Source organism: Pipistrellus kuhlii, unplaced genomic scaffold (assembly GCF_014108245.1).
Source record: "Pipistrellus kuhlii isolate mPipKuh1 unplaced genomic scaffold, mPipKuh1.p scaffold_m20_p_5, whole genome shotgun sequence".
NCBI lineage: Eukaryota > Metazoa > Chordata > Mammalia > Chiroptera > Vespertilionidae > Pipistrellus > Pipistrellus kuhlii.
This window is the reverse complement of record NW_023425551.1, coordinates 44,715,389-44,737,230: the sequence shown is the minus strand read 5'-3', so window position 1 is coordinate 44,737,230 and position 21,842 is coordinate 44,715,389. Positions and strand designations below refer to the sequence as shown.

At 41.5% G+C, this 21,842-nt stretch overlaps 1 pseudogene; it reads right to left on the bottom strand.

The window, feature by feature from the left end:
* Nucleotides 1–6,044: 6,044 nt before the first annotated feature.
* The window catches only part of LOC118705589, a 46,570-nt pseudogene continuing 30,772 nt past the window's right edge, over nt 6,045–21,842 (bottom strand).

Genomic DNA, 21,842 nt, shown 5'->3' with positions numbered 1-21,842 from the left:
GGAGCTAGATCAGTCCAGCTTGGAAGGCCTGTTTGTTTTTCTTATTCCCCATGTAATCTTGGGTGACACTAAAGCTTTTTAATCTCCAAGTTTGGGAGAGTAGCAGTATCTATCTTGTGCTGTTATTTTGAGAGTTGATTCAATAATGTTCAAAGAATATAGAATTATGTGCTTAATACATAGCTTAATAAGTGGTCATTATCATCATTGTTATGATAAGCTGGGTCATGATAGTGGCAGATTGGAGCTACCAACTGCATACCTGGGCAAGGAGGACATTTGTTTGACTAGATTGGAGGGGTCTGCAGTGAGCAAGGCTCTTTTAGGATCATTAGTGAGACTTCCTTTCTTTGGACTTAAATTGTTCCCCTGAATTTCAATCAGCTCAAGTACAAATGTATACTAGTACTTATTTTTGTAAGACTGAAATTCTGCAATAATTGATGATTTGGAAAATTACTCATTTTATATAAAATGTAATTATTGATATTAAAAACTTTCAAATAAGAAAATAGAGATAGTCATTTAAATGAGAAAATGAGTTAGCTAGCTTATTTTATAAATAATATAATTTTACTTTGGAGCCAACATGTTGCAAAAAATTAAAATATACATATAGTAGATTGTATTGCTGCACTGCCCAGTACAGTAGCCACTAGCCACATGGGGCACTTAAAAAACTTGAACTGTGGCTAGTTTGAACTGACATGTGATGTGACTGTAAAATTCACTCTGGAATTTAAAAACTTAGTATTAAAAAATATCTAAAATATCTCAACAACGTTTATATTGATTATAGGTTGAAATGATATTTTGAATATATGGGGTTAATAAATATACTACTAAAATTAATTTCAGTTCTTTTTTGACATTTTTAATGTGGCTACTAGAAAATTTAAAGTCATATTCATGTCTTGCATTTGTATTTCCCATTATACCTCTATTGGATATCCCTGCTCTAGACCAGTGGTTCTCAACCTTTCTGATGCCTCGACCCTTTAATACAGTTCCTCATGTTGTGGTGACCCCCAATCATAATGGTCGTAGGCAACCCTGCTAGTAGTTGACCCTGCTAGTGGTTCTCAACCTGTGGTCTGCTGCTGCAGAGCCTAAGACCATCAGAAAACACAGATATTTACATTATGATTCATAACAGTAGTAAAATTATAGTTATGAAGTAGCAATGAGAATAATTTTATGGTTGGGGGTCACCACAACAAGAGGAACTGATTAAAGGGTTGCGGCATTAGGAAGGTTGAGAAACACTGCTCTAGACAATGAGGGGCAGAAGCTCCTTGCATGTATTGATTTATACATTTATCCTTCCATCATCAGTCCTTTGTACTAAGGGAATGCTAAGACAAACATGCACTGTTTGTCCACATTACAGGGTGTAGCGTTCGCTGGGTTAGGTAGGGTGTGTGGAGCCAGCAGGCCCTGACACCTGTGTCCGGGCTGGGCGGTGAGTCACTCATAATATCCACGGGCTATGCTCCAGCAGCTGCAGGCCTCACCCTGTTCTTTGCTTTTCATTGTGCTCTATCTTCATCACAGCCATTCCTTCCTTTGCGCCCACTCCTGCACCGCTCCCACTTCCAGCTCCAGTGGGTATTGGCACTCAAAGCTGCACGCACAGGATCATGCCCAGGAGCTCACCTTCATCCTTCTCTAAACCACTCCCAGAGACAGTCCTGCCTGTCTGTATTCCTTAATAAAAAGTAGCCGAGTTCTTTGTTTGAGAGACACATTCAGCCATGAATAATTCTCTGCCTCCCTCTCTCTTCCTCCCATCCCCTTTTCTCTCCCCTCCCCCAACCCTTTAAAAGATCCCATAGCCTTCCTCTGATAACCACATCACTGATTAATAACACATCACTCAAGGAAGTGGCTTTTTACACCCGGATTTTCCCTGCTGCAGTCTTGTCCCTATCTTGTTCTTCTCCCAAGAGAAGAGAAAACAGTCTCTCTGTCAAACTGTAGGCATTCCCCTGCGTTGGCAAATAGTTAATGAATTAACCTTTCTTCTTTTCATATCAAATAAATACAATTTTAATAATATTTCTATAGTGTTTTGGTTGTTTGATTATTTATTTCTTATACCTTCACCTTATTCTGCTTAGGTTCTGAGTCAGTAAATTATTTCATGTACTTTCAAGGTTGTTATTTCCCAAAACTTGTTTATATTAGTCTTTCCAGAGCCCCCATGCTTCCCCTACAAAGGTCTAGTATTCTATTAAATAAATAAAAGCAGTGCTTTAAAGTATGGCACACAGAGTAAAAAAAATCACCCTGACTTCCACTTTTATATTTTTCTCTATCCTTATCCCATATTTCCCAGCATAGAAACAGGGCTGCATTACTGATTCATGTTCAACTTCCAGACCACCCCACCCCCTCTACCCCTGCCTGTCATTCTTGTATTATTTGCAATTCCCAAAAGAGTATTTGTGTCACTGTCTTTCCTGTTATCCTGCCGTTTTTCATCTTGGATTTCATTCTATTTACTTTAAAATTGGCAAAGAATATTATTAAGAATGGTTGTTTTTAGGTTGTAAGTGAAATTGTATAAAATGGGTGCTTTAGTCTTTTTTTTTTTTTTTTAAGCTAATCTTATGGCCAAAGTGAAAAATGCACCTACTACTTAAACCATAATTTTCTTTTGGCAATGGTTTCTTGGTCAGAATCAAATTCCTTCCTTTGCCTTCAAAAATAGCAAATACATCAAGGTTGTTACTTCATTCTATATATTGAATTATGGAATACCCATAATATTTTCTGACCCTGAAGATTTCTTAATGTTTGCAGGATATAGTTTTAGAAGACTATTGTTTCCAGACAACTCAGCTGAAGATACTTAAAAGGAGTAAAAAAAGAAAAGAAAAGAAAAGAAAAGTCATTGCTATATACTATTTTTATTTTTAGGATGTTGAAACATAAGGCCAATTTTTCGGATTATGGCACATTATGTTTTACTATGACTAAAAGTAAAATGGATAATTAAAACAACTTTGGCTAGTTGACAAGAGTTTCTCAAGCAGATACAAAATTACAGAGATATTAAAATTATATATAAAATAAAAATAAATTTAAAAAAATAAAATGGAAAAGAAATGAAGATTTAAATTTCTGAATAACCTTTATTGGAATGCCTTCACTTCAAAAAATAATGCACTTCCATTATAGAAAGTATAAATATTCAGGTGAAGGCACAAAGAAGGAATAAAATTATCTAGAGTTTTCATTTTTTTTATCTTTTTAATTCCTCAAATCTTATTGACTGAGAACCCTCCTTGTTCGTATTTCTCCTTTTGTGTAGTAACCTGCTGTGTTGTTTCATTTTTTTTTTATGGGAGCCTTATATTCTCAAAACTCAATGCAGATGCTACTCGGATTGCTATTCTCCAAATGTCCACCAAGAAGTCTCTTTCCCTGGAGCAATTGCACTGATCATCCGATTAGATCTCCTAAACTAGTTCCTGGTTCTCCTCAAATGCCTACTGATTTTTTTAATGATTGTGCATATTCATAGGTTTCAATACTAGCAGCTGGATCTCCCTGTGAAAGTCATACCAGTTAGTGTGTCCTGGCTGGCCTATGCCAGATGTTTTTTTTCTCAGGGATACAGGTTCTCCCTCACCTCTCTCACTGCCTCCCAAAAGCAGACAAGATCTGGGATCAGATCCCATATCCCACACTACATCATGGCTCTGCTCCTGCCGACTTCCACAGAATCCTGACATGAAATCAGGGAGCCCTTAGCTTGCTGCACAAGGTGGGAGCAGACTCATCCAATCCAACGAGCTATTAAATTTACCATCACCACCCTCCCCTACACTGTGAACTTGTGAGAGTCCCAGAAAAAAACAACAACAACAACAAAAAAAAAAGATCTGCCAGGGTGTCATAAATACAAATATATCATCTGCTATACTTTTAAAGAGAAACTAGAAACTCAACTGCTTGCTAGGTAGAGATACAAAGTACTTGACTCAACCTCACACTTTCCAGTCAAGATACTCTTCTGTGAAACAAGCTCAAAAAGAAAATGTGTACTTGTCAGGAAGTTCTTACACCTTGACCTCCAGTGAGGTTCTATCAAGAACACAGATGAAAACAGTTACTGCCCAAGATAAATGTAAGATGATGTCTACATGAAACTCTGTATCACAGTAGAGAAGAAAAAATAGAAATTTTAGTTAGATGGACAAATAATTTTATCAAAATGACAGTAAACACCCAGGAGACTACACCATTCACTTTGTAACTGTATTTTGTCAAATGTGCAAAGACCTTATGCCCCAAATCTTTGCTTCCCACACCCACATCTGTGTTCTCTCTGACAGTGTCCCGCATGTACTTTTATCCTATTGTTAGCCTCACTCTACTTCCCCTGGATCTCTGTTCTCACTCTGATCCTAGTTTTTGAAGAAACTTAAAGCAAAGCTTGCTTTGACATGGCAAACACAGAGCCTAGGTTAAAAGTTGACAACTTGGGTTTCCACAGCGGTTCCATCCCTTATGAACTGCATTACCTTAGGACATACATTACCTGACCTCTCTTATCTTCATTTCCCTCACTTATAAAGTGCTAATGGCAATGTCTACAATAAGGACAAAACATTGCCAAAGTACCAAGAATAGGGGCCCAATTAGGGATGAGATCAGTATGAATCCTCTAGTTTTGCACTGGAGCCTTTAGAAATTTGAGAATTCCAGAAGCTCCTTTCATGTACAATACCCTGCATGGGTGCCGGGAGGAACACAAAACGTTCAGCGTAATCACATACCTACTCTCAAGGTGGGCATGTAAGCCCAGCCTGATCAAACTGGAGCCCTGAATGGAGGTAAAATAGAAGTTCTTTTTGCAGAGGTAGCTCTCCTGGAGACCCTGAGGAAGCTTCATCCCAAATCTTTTCTGTATTCCTCTGCCTGTGGCAAGGGCAGGTGGCAATTTCACTGAACTCTGAAAGCCATTTAATTTCCATCTGGAAATTAAATATCCAAGGTCGCTTCCCTCCGTGGCCCAGCTTCCTCTCTTGGGTACATGAACATCCAAGGATATCTTCTTCCAGTTCTTAAAACTCCTGGCTCTGGAATGTACCAACGCCTCCCATGTCATGAGGAGAGATTTGGGGGGGGGGGGGGGGGGGGGGAGGTGTCCCAGTAATGTTTTCTTAAAATTAGAATCCAACTTACCAAGCTTGGATTTCTTACCATTACTAATAAAGAAGTTCCCATGTGACTCCAAAAAGATTTTCTTCAGTACTATTTGCTATAAAATCAGGACCTTCCCACCAGGTTACAGTCTGAACCTAAATAATAAGTTCCAGTTCTCCCAGTGCCAGTATGTGGGAGAGTTTTGCCTGGACCCATGCTTTGTGGGAAGACTGAGGAAAGTGGATGTCTGCTCCTGTGTGGTCGACCTGACCGAGTTATCAGAGAAAGCATGAGAGAGATCATGAGACAACCACTGTCCCTCCAGCTGCCTCAAGTCCTGGTGGCTCTTTGTGTCTATTCAAGTCCAGTCCACACATACTTCATCCTCTGTGGCAAAGTCAGTAATGCCCGTTCTAATAGAGTCCAATGTTCTTTGTACTCCTCTATACTTCCCAGCCATTTCCAGTTAGGTGGGACCATGTGACCAGTTGTGCCAATGGGCCCTGAGGAGATAAAGAGGGGGTGTCACTTCTAGGAAGAGATAATGAAGAAAGAGCTTATGAGTGGGCCTCGTCCTCCTCTTTCCCTGCATTCCACCTTCCCAGAGAGCAGCCCTCCTCAGCCAGAGACTCTGACAACAAGCCGCAGTGTGCTTGTTTCCCTTTGTCCAGTCGGTTGTTTAATAAAGTCAGTAGTTCGCTGAGCAAATCCACATGGGGTCTTCGGCCCTTTCTCTCAAGGCTGATGGGAGGATTAATCTCCATTGGTGACACTTCTTTCTTTTGCAGTCCGGTCAGCGGGAGCTCTCAGTCCAGAGTGGATCTAACCAGATGGAAGGCTGGAGGTCCAGGCACTGCCTAACATAGAAGCAACACTGTGATTATCAGTCACATTAAAGAATAGGAGTCGCTGAGAAGACTGTGATGGAAGTCAATATAAGGGTAACTAAAAGGGGGAAGAATGTATCTCTTAGTTAGCGTTAAACTGGTCTTCTCCTCTTCGGTAAATCAGAGATAACTCAGTCCAGTGACACCTTTTCTTCTTCAGGGAACTTGCAGCCCCTCAAGACTGTCCAAGATCTGCATTTCTGGTCCATTTGATATCCTGTATAACGTTAATGTTATTAACTCAAACCACGGGTTGGTTTAAAGACATAGCTCTCCTTGCAGCAAATCTCAAATTCTATATTAGTGTGGATGCTCATCATCTTTGAAACATAAAAGGTCATGAATTATAAAGGAATGCCTTTGCCAGTGCACAGAATTCAGAACCCACTCCTCCCCTGTAACTTCCAGTGGAGAATAGAATTGCTGAATTTAGACTGCTGACATTTGACAATCTTACCTGCACCCTCCTTGACATGACACAAATACACATTGGCTGTTGACACAAGTATTCCTGTGCTCCCGGAGGAGTCCCCCTGTTTAGAGATCAAAGTGAAGGTCAGCACTCCTACTGCCTGGGGAGCCAGGACCACTGAGATGAAAACAGGAGCAAAATGACTTTTTAGCGATGAGACAGCTAGAAAGAGCTGCAGTGCTCCTCGTGTGACGTGACAGCCAGGGCTGTGCAGAGATCCAGGGGACACAGCACAGAGAGGAAGGGGCTGGCGGGAGCAGAGGGGTGCTCCCCAGAAAATGAGTCTGGCCCTGATGACTGCGTGCTGGCCCTGGACGCTGCCCTTTGCTGAGGGCATCCACACCATTAAGTGCAAGCCTGGCCCACATTGCCCTGCGCCTCTTTCATTTCCATCGGTTACTTTAGCTTTGCTCTCCTGCGCACACTCACCCTTTCAAAAGCCCTCGCAGCTTCTGTTTGGCTTCCTGCCTCTTGCTCACTCATCATAACACCAAAGCCTTGAGCTACCAGGAGGAAGGAGAGTAACCTCCACGAATCCATTCTGTCAAAACTACTGGACAACCATGTTAGTTTGTCAACTGACTTTTTAAAAATTAAAATACATACTCATTTGCATATAAACATGGGGGGGGGGGGTGTAAAAGAATATACACACAAACCTGGGAAGAGTTTTACTTCTAAGTAGGGGTATGGGAGGAAGGAGAATGAGAACAAACTTTCATCACAACAAATTTTTACTTGAATTTTTTGCAATAATTCCATAATACTTTTGTAGCTAGGAAAAAATCAATAAAGATAGTTTCTGTTTTTGTTTTGTTTTTTTTAAAAAAAAAAAAACTGAAAAGGCTGAGCAGCTTCGTTTTTGCTTCTTACTTTGCCAACAGAAAATGAGATCATTCTGAAATTGCAGATTGTGACAAGGCAGGCGTGCTTGGGGGCGGGGGGGAAGGGGGGCGTGCGCACGCAGTGGGCCCCTCATAATGATCAAGTTTGCATGCACAGTTAGAGCTCGGGGACAGCGGTGCCACTGAGGGCTTGTGCCTTCCGTCTGGAAGGCCCTGAAGTGTAAATGCTTCATCTGCACTCGCTGGTTGTGCGGGAGAAACCGTCAACACCTCCTCTCCCTCTCACAGCTGTGCACCAGGGACCTGAGAGCCTCCAGGGAGTGGGGCTCCTTGGTGTATGCAGAAGGCAGTACATGGCGCCTGACTACCAGCAGCACATAACTAACAAAAATAAAGATACAACACACATATGTTCAACTATCCAAACCAACAAAAATATACATGTGAATAAACATCAAAACAAGGAAATGAGAAAGTGAAAGAGATTGTGGGGATTACTGAAGTGGCTGGAAATAAATGGAGCTGGTGTAAGGATGCTCTTGTGTTAAGGAGGACGAGAAAAGCAGGGACAGAATTTCCTCCTCCTTATTTCTTGCCCTACAATCATGGCTTGGGAAGACAACAACTCTCAAAATGCAGTTGATATGTCCAGTTTCACCTTGGAAATGCAGAGAGCTGGAAAGAGCATTGCAGTTACACGTATAATAAGAAAAACTGGGGCAAAAAAACAAATTGACCACTTTTCCTGAACCCATGAGAGAACTGAGGTCACAGGGCAAACGTCCAACCTAAAATCTGGGGAAAGACGGGCACCTGCAGGGAGCAACAAAGCCAAGTATTTGTTTATCTGGGGCAAATACAGTCAACTACCAAATAAGCTGATAGGAAGATATAGTGAGAGTTTAAAGAATTAGCAAAGGCTGAGTGTGAGCCAGTGGGAGGGTGTAAAGTCCCTGGGAGCCATAGACCTAGGGGAGTTCAAAATCTCTTGTAGGCTTTACTCCACAAACCCCAGCAGACACTTTCACATCCTGCGAAAGCTTTGTCTGTAGTGCTGGCCAGCAGTGGTAGGCAATCCCAGTGCTGAAAATCCACCAGCCCCATTTTTCCCATCTTCCCCATGTAACAAACTCTTTAATCTGCAGGGGTTCAAGCAACAGAATTTTACACCTTAGGTTCCTGGTGAAACCTATTGCAGCTGTGAGAAGAGATCAGGTTTGTAATAAGCTCTTCCCCTGGGGAATAGCAGGATCCTGTGTTGGGATGAGCATGACTGCTGGAAAGACAGGTCCTCTTACTTATGAGGACCACTCTCCTCAGATCCAGACTCACAGTGCCTGCCTAAGACTGAGGTTAAATCAGAACATCAGAGAACAGCCACCCCACTAACTCTTTCCCCCATTCCACAGTAACAAGCACTGAGAAAATAACAGTAGAAGGGCTGATAGAAGGGCAAGTGACAGATTCTCCCTAGGAAATTGACACAGAAAAATCCTCTGGCAAAGTATTCCACATCCTAAAAACAAGGTATCACTAGAGAAATGTGAAGCCAGTAGTACACTAAGGATAGCTCAGCATAAGAAGAAACTTCAGACTCAGACAACTACTGACTAGATTAACACAAACTTTCACACTAAAGGCATAGAAGAAAAAAAGGTTGTGTTTATATGCAAGCATAAAAAAGAATTACTGCAATATTGCTCTGACTGCTTTGGTTCAGTGGATAGAGCATCAGCCCACAAACTGAAGAATCCCAGGTTTGATTCCAGTCAAGATCACATGCCAAAGTTGAGGGCTCGATCCCCAATGGGGGGCATGCAGCAGTTAGCCAATCAATGCTTCTCCCTCAGCATTGATGTTTCTATCTCTCTCTTCCTCTCCCTTCCTCTCTGAAGTCAATAAAAATATTTTTAAATAATTACTGCAGTATCTTTTATCCTATAAAGTATGTACAGTTTTCTTAAAAATGAGGCATACAAAAGGATAAGAAAACACCAATCTGAAGATAAATATTTAACAGAAATAAACTAATTTGTGACACAGATGTTAAAAATCAGGCAGGAAATTAAAATAACATGTTAAAGGCTCTAAAGAAAAAGGTAGATAACATGTACGATCAGATAGATAATTTCAGCAGAAATACAGAAGAATCAAATGAAAATAAAATCAAACCACAGTAACAGATTTTTTTTTCATTTAAATTTTTATTGTTGAGAGTATTACAGATGTCCCTCTTTATCCCCTCATAGTCCCTTTCTACTCACCTGCCCCACCCGAAGCCTCCATGACCCTATTGTCTGTGTCTATAGATAAGGCATACTACCTTTATATATAAAAGGCTAATATGCTAAGTGTCCATTCGGGTAATGACATCACGTAGCAATGCCTGGTTTCCTCTCCCTAGCAAATAGCCTCCTTGCAGTTTCTTCAGCCCAGGAACACAACTTGCCTTATAGCCAGGTGAAAACATTTTACACTTTAATCAAATGTCTGTGAAGCATTTTTCCATGCCTCATCTCATTTTATCCCTACAGAAGTCCTGGAGTAGGTAGATAGGAGCCTTGGTAGAATCCTATTTTCTTTTCATTAGCCGGACAATAAAAATTTAGAAAGCTTAGAAACTTGACTCTACTGAAGAGAAGTAAGAAATAGTGGACCTTGAAAATGACTTCAGGTTTTCTCATTGGACAGAAAAGAATATAGTTAAACACTATTGAAGTTAAACATTTTACCCTTTGTTCTCCCTACATAATCTACAGAAATCTGCTTTGTGTTGATATTTACTGCTGTGTTACTGACAATTACTTGAAAAAGAAGTTGGGGTGCTGGAAAAAGTTTAGCTAAATCAGAAAGCAGATCTAATTTTAAAAGTTTATTCTATATATACTAGAGGCCCAGTGCTTGAAATTCATGCATGGGGTGTGTGTGCACTCTTTTTGGGACCCCTCGAGGGATGTCCGACTGCCCTGTAGGATCAAGCCTAAAAGGGCAGTCAGACATCCCTCTCACAATCCAGGACTGCTGGCTCCAAACTGCTCACCTGCCTGCCTTCCTGAATGCCCCTAACCACTTCTGCCTGCCAGCCTGATCACCCCCTAACCACTCCTCTGACAACCTGATTGATGCCTAACTGCTCCCCTGCCAGCCTATTTACCCCTAACTGCCCTGCCCTGCAGGCCTGGGTCCCCCAAAATGCCCTTCCCTGCAAGCCCGGTCACCCCCAACTTCCCTCCTCTGCTGGCCTGGTCAACCCTAACTACCCTCCCCTGCAGGCTTGATTGCCCACAACTGCCCTCCCTTGCAGGCTTGTTCCTCCCAACTGCCCTTCCCTGCTGGCCTGATCACATACAACTGCCCTCCCTTGCAGGCCTGGTCTCTCCCAAATGCCCTCTCCTGCTGGCCATCTTGTGGTGACCATCTTGTGTCCACATGGGAGCAGCCATCTTTGATCACATTGGGGCAGCCAACTCGTGTGTTGGAGTGATGGTCAATTTGCATATTATTCTTTTATTAGATAGGATAAAATACTATGTTGATTCATGCATGCACAATACTTATAAAGCTCTCACTGGCACCAATTACACACATGTGTTTCGAACTGTCATTGTCTATTGTAAATTTGGTTGACACTTCTATTATAGTGAAAGGGCAAATAGCAATATTAAAATATTTCTTCTAATTAATTTTCTTTCAATGTGCATGAATTTGTGCACCAGGCCACTAGTATGCATATAAGATAATTGGTTAACTTCTTCCCTCTCCTCCACTCTCATACCCTCTGAGATTTGTAAATCTGTTTCATGTTTCAGTAACAGGTTTTTTTAAAGTGCCTTCAACAGAGTATCCAGGAGCTATGAGACAATATCAAATAGTCCAACATATATAATTCCAGAAGTAGAAAGTTGGAAGAACAGGACAAAAGTAATACTTGAAGAAAAATGGCTGAGAAATTTTTAAAAGTGATGACATACTCTAACTATAGATAAAAAAAAAACACTTATCATAATAAACACACATGCACAAACAAAAAGAGCAAGGCTTATCATATCAAAACTTCTGGAAACCAACAGCAAAAAGAAAATTGTATAGGCAGCCAGAGGAACAAATTAAATACACATGAGATACCAGATATGCCTATTAGAATTACTAAAAAATGAACCGATACTATCTAGTGCTGACAAGGATGAGAAAACACTGTCACTTAAATTGCTGGTGAAATATAAAATGGTCTAGGCTACTCTGGAAAATAGTTTTCCAGTTGCTTATAAAAATAAGTATGTACTTATCAGATAACCCAGCAATTCTATACCTAGATATTTATCCTAGAGAAATGAAAATGTATGTTCACATGAATGTTTGTACATAATTGCTTATAGTAGCTCTATTTATAATCACACACACACACACACACACACACACACACACACACAAAACAAAAACAAAAAAAACCTGGAAACAATTCAAATGTCTTCAATGGGTAAATGAATATAAACAAAATGAAAAGGAATGAACTATTTTTTAAAATATATTTTATTGATTTTTTTTTACAGATAGGAAGAGAGAGAGATAGACAGTTAGAAACATCGATGAGAGAGAATCATAGATCAGCTGCTTCTTGCACACCCCCTACTGAGGATGTGCCCACAACCAAGGTATATTCCCTTGACCGAAATTGAATCCGGGACCTTTCAGTCCATAGGCCGACGCTATATCCACTGAGCCAAACCGGTTTCGGCAAAAGGAATGAACTATTGATACACCATAACAAAACAGATGAATCTCAAAGGTATTACACTGGATGAAAGAAATAAATTTCAAAAATTTACATACTATATGATTACATTTATATTAAAATTCTGGAAAACACAAAGCTAGTGATAAAAAAAAAACAACTGGTTACTCGTGCAGATCTTCAGCTGGTCCTTGGCTTTCTTCATGTCTTCTACTCATTGTCAATCAGTTTTGATGTACCTAGTATGGTTTGCAATCTGAAGGAGAAAAAAAAATCCTCCTCCCACAGCTATTGCAGCAAACTTTCCAACCTTCTTGAATAGAAAACCTGTGCACCATCCAGTGACACCTTCGATTAACGGCTGGGTTGCAATGCTATACTTTCAGCCAAGGGCCCAGTTTTTCCTGTCTGAACAGTTTGCACCACCATGGCTGCATCTTAGCATATTCTGCAAGGTCCAGTGACTCAAAATGCCCTTGAATGGACGCAGTCATTTCCGTGAGCTGGTTTTGCGATGCCACCTTTGGCAGCTCGGCCCATAGGAAATGGTGGCACATACCTCCCCCGCCCCACCCAGGTGGCGGGAACTGGTCTCTGGCACATGGTTCAGATGTTTCCATTCCCAAGGCCTCAGTGAAAGAGGGTGGGCTGGGCTCCTGGTGGTATCTCCCATTTTTTAATTGGATTGTTTGTCTTCCTGATGTTGAGTTGTATGAGTTCTTTATATATTTTGGATATTAACCTCTTATCGGATGTATCATCCTATATAATAAAACCCTAATATGCTAAGTGTCTGGTCAGCTGGTTGGCCATTCAATCAATCAAATCATAATATGCTAATGATATGCTAAGGCCACTCAACTGCTCACTATGAGGTGCACTGACCACCAGGGAGCAGATGCTCCAACCAGTAGGTTAGCTTGCTGGCTGGGGTCCAGCCAATTGGGACTGAGTGAGACAGGCCAGACAGGCCCTGGAGCCCTCCTGCAGTCCCTCTCCTGCTGGCCAACCTCCCATATTCCTCCTGGCCCTGATCAGGCATTCCTCCCTGCACTCTCTTGCAATCCGGGACCCCTTGAAGGATGTTGGAGAGCCGGTTTTGGTACGATCCCACAGGCCAGGCCAAGGGGCCCCACTAGTGCAAGAATTCATGCACTGGGCCTCTAGTTGGTGAATATGCTCTCTCATACAGTTAGTTCCCTTTTCATTTTGTTATGGTTTCCTTTGCTGTGCAGAAGTTTTTTGGCTTAATATAGTCTCATTTGCTTATTTTCCCTTTGTTTCTCTTGCCCTAGGAGACATATCAGCAAAAATATTGCTATGAAAGATATCTGAGATTTGACTGCCAATATTTTCTTCTACAGTTTTTATTTATAAACAAAGTACAAAATATAACGTGTTCCAAAAATTTTACCTTCCCCAGTGTGCATAGAAGGTTCTTTTGATAGAAGTGTCTGTGACATTCCCCACAACTAACCTGCACCAGCCATCTGGCCACCAGTCACCTGGAGCTTGCTGCAGTAAGGAGCCGGCAAGCACTGGGCTCCCTGAGCTTCTGGTAGGTGAAGCTGTGCTCACTACCATAGTGAGAGGAGGGGCACCAACAGTCAGCCTTGCCTTTTTCTTAACTGGGTTGGGAGCTGACAGTTCTCCCTCCCTGGGGTGATTTTATTTCCCAACTGAAATTCTGAACTGCAAAGGCTTTGAGATAAAAGCATATAATGCTCATATATATCTGTGCCCCTGTTTTGCCTAAATCCTTTCATATGAGAATTTCAGAGCACTGTAAAACCTACAAGATGTCAGGGTTCATGTAGCCCCATCTTTCATGTGCAGAAACAGAGAGGAGACGGGACTGCTGAAGCCGCTTTGAGCAGGAGGATGACTTGAAGGTAAAGCTGAGAGGGCAACTTACACTTGGACTGTGCACTTGGAATCATCTCAGTCTGCCTGCAGCTTCCTCCCAGCTTGAGTGGCAGTTCAAACGTGTTCAGTTTGGTTCAGAGCTGTGGCTGGGAAGTGGCCTGATGGCAATGAAAATCAATGATTCCTTATGCTAATCCTCAGCCCTACCTTAGTTACTGTAAAAAATTCAAAAGAACGCAATGATGGGGTCCCTGTCATCAAGGGGCTTATGAGGTATTTTGGGGAGAAAAGACATAGACAACAAGGCATAGCTAGATTATACAATGCATTCCTTGAGGGTGTAAACTGTTTTTACTTAACTTTGTACCCTAGAACCTGGCTCAAAAAAAATAAAAAAATAAAAATAAGGTAGGCTAACCTGAACTCTTGCTTAATACACAAAGGAACAAAGTAGGTAGTCAGTACTGAATGGGTTCCAAAAATGGAGGGTTCATGGTGAACTAAGTGGAGAGAGATGGATTCATGATAAAGAAAGGATGTGACCCAACCCCCAAAATTCTTTGAGATTTAATTTCTATATGACCATTGGTCTTAAGTTCTGTCTTCTCATTCTGTACCATGAAATCTGAGGAAAATTGGTATCCCAATTAACTATTTTCTTTATCCAATGAGAACCAGCTCATTTATTCATTCTATAAATGATTTTTGGCATATTCTATGTGCCTGGCATTGCCCAGAGCCCACATGTGTAAAGTGAATATATCAGGCAGTTCCTTCCCCTGATACTCTGGACAGTTAAGGGGGCCATGTGCTCAGGTGCTGGCCTCTGAGGCCTTTGACCTCCCTCTTATGTTGGGTCAGAAGACCATCTTCTTATCAGAGGCTAATAGATCCTTTTCTTTCTCTTTCTACCCAAAGAAAAGAAATAAAAGCCCATTAGGATCCCTTGGTGTGGTGAAAGGGTAGCCATGACTGTAAACAGCACTATTACACTATTATTCTTAGGCCCTTGGGACTCTCTAATGAGAAGAAACCTTCACGCTCAAATTCTCTGGAGTCAGTTTCTTTTAGGAGCTTCCTTTGGGAAGCACAGACTAGACAAAATGCACTTTTTTATACTACGCATAATCTATTACTCCCAGGAAAAGACAGGGTTGGAAACAGTTCCTGGACACTATAATTAGCAGCATGATTCTCACAGCAACAAGGAAATTAGATGAGGAATTCGATCCCAACAACCTGCCCTTGCCTTATACCTTCCTTCTTTTAGATTTTAGTTCCATTTTCACAGCCACCTCTCTGAGATAAAAAGTGGACTTGTCCCCCACAGACACCCACTCTGTGGGCCCTGATGGGCCCCTGGATCCGTTGTCTGACTTCACTGACTGTGTACCTGTTCTTTCACCCTGTCTAAAGTCCAACACATCCTTAAAGTTCCACTGAAAAATCTACATATATATAAAAGCCTAAGTGAGCATTATGACCAGAAGATCAGAACGACCCATCGACCAGTGGCTATGATGCTCACTGACCACCAGACGGCAGACACTCAATGCAGGAGCTTTCCCCTGATGTTCAGTGCCCTCCCACAGGAGAAGCGCCACTCAGCCAGAAGCTGAGCTCATGACTGGCGACCGCAGATGTTGTGGTGCTACCAGCGGTGGCAGGTGCAGCAGGCCAGAAGAAGCACAAGCAGCACAGCCCTTGGCCTTGGGTTAGACTCCTCTCTGGCCATCTGCCACTTGGCACACTGCTACATGCCTCAGAGGATGTCCAACTACTGGTTTAGGCCCGATCCCCAACGCCCACGCCCTCCCCATTCCCCCATGCAGAAATTTGTGCACCAGGCCTTTAGTGTTTCCATAAAGGAGGGACTGGAAAACACAGAGATCAAATCTGGCCCACTGCATGCTTTTGTAAATAAAGTTTTATTGGAACACAGCTCTACCCATCCATTTATGTATTGTCTAGGGCTGCTTTTGTACTCAACAACATACTTGAGTTATTGTTATAGAGACTGTATGGCCCACAAAACCTAAAATATTCACTGACTCTTTATAGAAAAAGTTTGCTGACTCCTGCTATAGAGTGAGAGAAATTTAAGGCATACATTCTGCACTTTTCAGTGTATTAAAAATGCAATTGTTTATGTAAATAAAATTGTATTTATATTTACTCTTTTCAGATAATATAAATTTTATATGTAGTTTTGGGTAATTTATCTTTGATTATAAGAATCCAAAGGGATTTGCTTTTGTATTCCTGGTTTTGTGGGTATCCCAGTGTAACTAATGCTAATTATTATTCATTATGTTTCAACATAAAAAAAAAATTTGGAGGCTGTTCTTAATTATGTTTTTCAATATTATATTAGAGAAATGGAACTTGAAGGGACACTTTGTTTGAAATGTGCTCTTCCTCTTCCAGTCAAACTATCCAGTGGAGCATAGAAAATAGAGAAACGGTCAGACTTCATAAGATTAGTGTCATTTTCTGTTTGGGTGGAAGGAAACAATCTCAAATATTCAAAAGGAAAATCTGGAGATGATCTAAAATTAAGCTCTGTCTAAGAAGCAGGGATTCTTGAAACATAAAGTTCTTGCCTGCTGTAAATGATTTTTTAAGTCATTAGACTGCTGAGAGACCATAAGAGCAGGAAGGCCTCTTACTGAGCAAACAGTCATTTTGGTTACTTTGATATAAGAGATGATCTGCAGTTGCTTTTTTTACAGCTAGTTAATAGTTATTGGTTTTGAAAAAAAGACTATATCTTGAGTTTGCTAGAGATAGCTTTTGTTTCTAAGGGCAGGAAAGTTTACTCAGCTAGTGTCTCTGGCAGATCTACAGAGCAACAGTTAATACAGGCATACTGAGTCCCTGCCATCCAGTGGCTGAACAGAGTAACTGCTTTAACCATGAGGTGACTTAATGAAGGAAGTTTCAGACATGGGTCTCAGATTGAGACTTTATTGGCTTTGATCTCACTGAAAGTGGGGAACTTATTTGGAAATGGTATACTTGCATAAATAAAAAACTTTAAAAAACTGCACTGGAATTATTAGAATAAATAAGGGAATTTAGTAAAGAGGCTAAAGATAACATAAATATACAAAAATGTGAAGCTTTTCTTTATTCTAGTGGTAACTTATTCAAAACAAAAATAGTAAAATAATCTCATTTATTTTAGCTCTAAAAACATGAGAGGTCTGATCTCTCCTCCAGAAAACTTTAAGTACCGAATTTTCTGCCGTATAAGATGACTTTTGAAAGGAAAAAAAGTCAACTGAAAAAGCAGGGTGGGGGAGGGGGGGTCCGTCTTATACGCTGAGTATATCCCGAAAAACGTCTCGATATGCAGCTAAACGAATTTTCCAACTCGATCCCGCACCAATCACTGCAAGGCTGCTCAGACCGCCTCTCTAACTCAGCCAATCCAAGCAGGCTTCTTATGCATGCAAATTATACATGTTCTGTACCCGAAGCTACACTGTGTTCTAGTAAAAAGCCTGCTCAGATTGGCCAGAGTCAGAGAGGTGGTCTATTATAACCTTTGAACCTTTGCTTGTTGTGATTGGCTCACCGTGGTACATACAGTTGCAGCACAGGAACGTTCTGTGTAGCCAAAGCTACTGTATCAGGACTCATACAGTGAGTTAAAAGGTACCGTAATAGAACATTCTGTGTGTAGCTGAAGCTACAGTACTGTATAATCCCGGCCTAAAAGATTAGTGGGTATACAACAAATGGCTGGTAGAAAAGAACCCATCATGGCTCCAGCAAGAAGAATGAAATTTGAAGCCAGTTTCAAACTGAAAGTTGTAAACTTTGCCAAGGAACACAATAACTGTGCTGTGGCAAGACAATATGGAGTAACAGAAAAGATGGTCTGAGACTGGAAAGCAAATTAAGATGCATTAAAGAGTATGCCAAGGAGTAAGTGCGCATTAAGAAGAGGCACCCCTTATTGGCCAGAACTCAAAAAGCATGTAGCAGACATGGTTCTTGAGCATCGTCAAAATGGTTATGTAGTGACACGAAACAAAATACGTATGTTTGCACTTCAGTGGGCCAAATCTAACCCAGATAACAGCAAAGGATTTAAGGCCACTGTATCCTGGGTACTAGATTCTTGGAAAGGCACAATCTGGTACGGAGGCAAAAGACCAAAACTGCACAAAAATTACCTGCAGATCTTGACGGCAAAGTAAGTCTTTTCCATCAATATGTAATACAACAGCACAAGAAACATGGTTATGCATTAAGTCAGATCGGAAATATGGATGAAACTCCTATGAATTTCGATATGGTTGGAAATAAAACAGTTAATCCAAAAGGTGCAAAAACAGTGTTAATTAAAACAACAGGACATGAGAAGTCTAGTTTTACAGTGGTACTAGCATGTACAGCTGATGGTGCCAAACTAAGACCAATGATTATTTTTAAAAGAAAAACAATGCCGAAAATCAAATTCCCTGTTGGAGTTTTTGTACATGTGAATGAAAAAGGATGTATGGATGAAGAAGGGGTAAAGCTATGGCTTGATAATGTATGGAGTAGGCGACCAGGTGGAACTTCATCAAGAACGTAGCCTACTGATGTAGGATATGTTCAGGGCTCATTTAACTACCAGCACAAATAACAGGCTGGCAAGAATAAACACAGATGCGGCAGTTATTCCTGGAGGATTGACATCATTGGTACAGCCACTGGATGTGTGCCTAAACAAGCCATTTAAAGATCTCATTAGAGAACAGTGGAATGAGTGGATGGTTAGCGGCGAAAAGTTATTCACAAAAGGAGGAAACGTGTGCGCCACAATTGGATGTTTTGTGTAACTTTGTCATAAAAGCCTGGAATGATATTACTGAAGAAATAGTAATCAGGTCTTTCAAGAAGTGTGGCATATCAAATTCTTTGGACGGTATGGGGGAGGTATGGGCAGAGGGTGGGGTGGGAACCGAGTGGAGGGGAGCTATGGCGGGGAAAGGAGGAACAACTGTAATAATCTGAACAATAAAGATTTATTAAATTTTTTTTTAAGTTATCTACAGGTATGGACTTAGGGAAGTGTCCACAATGTATTATTAAGAATAAAAAATTTCAAAGTAATATGTACGATATGATTCATTTTTATTAAAAACACTAAATAAACCAAGCTATATGTATATGCATATAAGCTCAGAGAGAAGAGTGACCCAAAGATACTTTGGTGGAAATGGATTTGGGGTAGAGTAGGAAAGAGATAATTAGATTTTCCTTATATGTCTCTTTTTTATTTGACTTGCCACAAAAAATGTATATATATAAGATTATTTTTAAATTTTAATAATCTAATAAAGAAAAAAATGCTGCCTGGGTGGGATTTCTAATATACATTTTACTGAGCTGAACACCACAAACTAAGCTTTGCACAGTCACATAATTCCTCTAGAGTCCCCTTGAAAGACATGCGCACCCTGGCCTCCGCAATCTCCAGTGCAGAGATGCAAGTGTATATATCTGTGCCACAGACAGCCCTATTGAATTCTACTCCGCATTTAAAAATGCTTAAGAGGCCACATTTACCTTGAACATAAACTACCCGAGCACCTACGGTCTTACTTCTCATTTGACCATTGGTATGAGCTACCACATTCACAGCCATAATGCAATTTGAGGCAAAAGAAAAAAAGAAACAGTAATACTAATTCTGCTTTTATTTAAAATGTTGATTTTTTTCATCATGGATTTTGTGTTAATTTTTATTTTAAGACATTACATACTATCTAAATGAGTTTTTTGGTGCCCCCTTAAATGTTACACCTGAGGTGATGCCTCACTCTCACCCTCGCTTGCCCCTCCTCAGACCAAGACAAAATGAAAAAGAAGGACTAGAATAAGCTTATCCCAGAAGCCCAGAAAGTATGCCAGAGCTTTATCACTGGGTGAAATCAAGCACTCCCGTCCACCCAACTAGAGCATGAGCTCCATTTGTTTTTGCATTTTATGCTAGAGTCCAGTACCATAAATTCTAGCCCTGTGTGGCTCTGAGCTTATGTTAATTCACATCACTAATGTAGGAGGAGGAGGAGGCAGCTCTGTGAGGACGGATGGGGTGCTCCATGGGAAAGGCATGGGGCAGAGTGTGGTGCCCAGTGCAAACTAGACACAGAGTCATTTGTTCCTCACTCATCCATTCAACCTCACTGAGCACCTACTGTCTGGTCCTCTGGGTATCAGGGATTTAACAGTTAACATGACAGAGCAAAAAGTCTCTGCCCCTCTCAGAGCTTACATTATATAGCAAAAGAGACAGAACAATAAACCAAATAAATGAGCCAAACGTGTAGTACATTTGGTGGTGGTATGTGCTAAGAAGAGAAATGAAGCAAGAAAGAGGGATAAGTGTGCAAGTGTAAGGCAATTTGGGGAAGGAGGCTGTAAGAGAAGTAATATTTGAAGAAAGACCTAAGAACATGAAGGAGAGAACCATGCAGGTGTCTGGCAGACTGGGTCCAGGCATGCCAACAAGGTCACTAGCTAAAGTGGGGAGTGAGGAAGGAATAGTGGAGCCATTAGTATTAAATAGTAAATGTGGCCACCAATAGGCTAAAGAGGCGGAAGCACAGATCTTCTTGCTACTTCACGAAAATATCCTTGTATTTTGTCTTTCTTCTGTCCCTTTTCTGTTTGAGGCTACCCTAGCAGGCTCTGTTTCCATCCTACTATTTCCTGGAGGCCCCCCTTTCCTCCTGCTCCCTCCCCTCATCGTTGCTGCCTCCCTACTGGAACTCCTCGTCCTCATTGACTTTCTTTCCTTTGGAAACATCTTCACTTTCAAAGTTCCATTGCAGGTGTCAGCCAGCAAGGCAGTGCACACAAGGGTGTCCCTCGAGTCTCACCACCACCCAGGGTTCCACCCAGGCTTACAATTCTCATTGTGTTCTCCTCGTGAATCAAAAATACTTAACCAAGCATGTTATTCCGAATGGTCAATAACAGGTGGAATGGGGCCTGGCAAAGCCCATTAGAGCTGGGCAGGGTTCTGGGCTCTACTGTGCCAGGCTAGCTTTTGCTACCAGCTGCCACAGGTCTGGGAGATGGCAGGAGGAGCAGGGGACATCAGGACTCAGGGCAGTGGCTGCTTGCTAGCTGGCACAGCAGCTGTGTGATAACTGGTACAGCCACACCAGCAACTGTGAGCTGAATATGCACTCTGCTTCAGGCCACATTTACTAGTTAACACAAATGGCTCTAGTTTCCTGAGAACTGATTTCAGATTTACATCCTTGGGCTCCTCCAGCAATGACTACCAGTGAGTCAGCTGCACTCACCAGCACCGACCTCAGAGAAGGGACAGGCGTCCTCTATCCTCTATGCCGTGGAGAAGACGTGCGAGTGGATCAAATTCATCCTCTAAATTGTTCGGAGAGGATCTGCCCGAGTGTACCACCCCCCACTGCTGCCTTTTGTATCAGAAATTCAGATCATGTTCGCACTCACTGAAACAACAACAGGCAGGCCTGCTGAGAGATCAGACAGCCAGCATAATCTTTGAAGCTAACAGAAGCTTATTTGTGACCCTGGCAAGTGGAACCTGTGTGAAAGACCGAGACTGCCTCCAAGTTCATCTGCTTTCATGTTTTTCATTAAACCTGAAACCACAGTCGCTCCCTGAAAAGCCCCTTAGCCAGGCCATTCTCTCTAACACCTTTGTCGTTGCTGAAGATGGTGCGTTGGGCCAGCACCCAGTACAGGCATGGTAGGGAGAGTGGCAGTGTTCGGGGCATGAGGAAAGTAAAGGGGGGAAGAGTTTGGTGATACTCCTCCTATTGCCACTCAAAAGTCCTCACGCGTGTGAACTTTTCCCATCAGAGAAATCATTCAACTGATGTGCCGGTGGG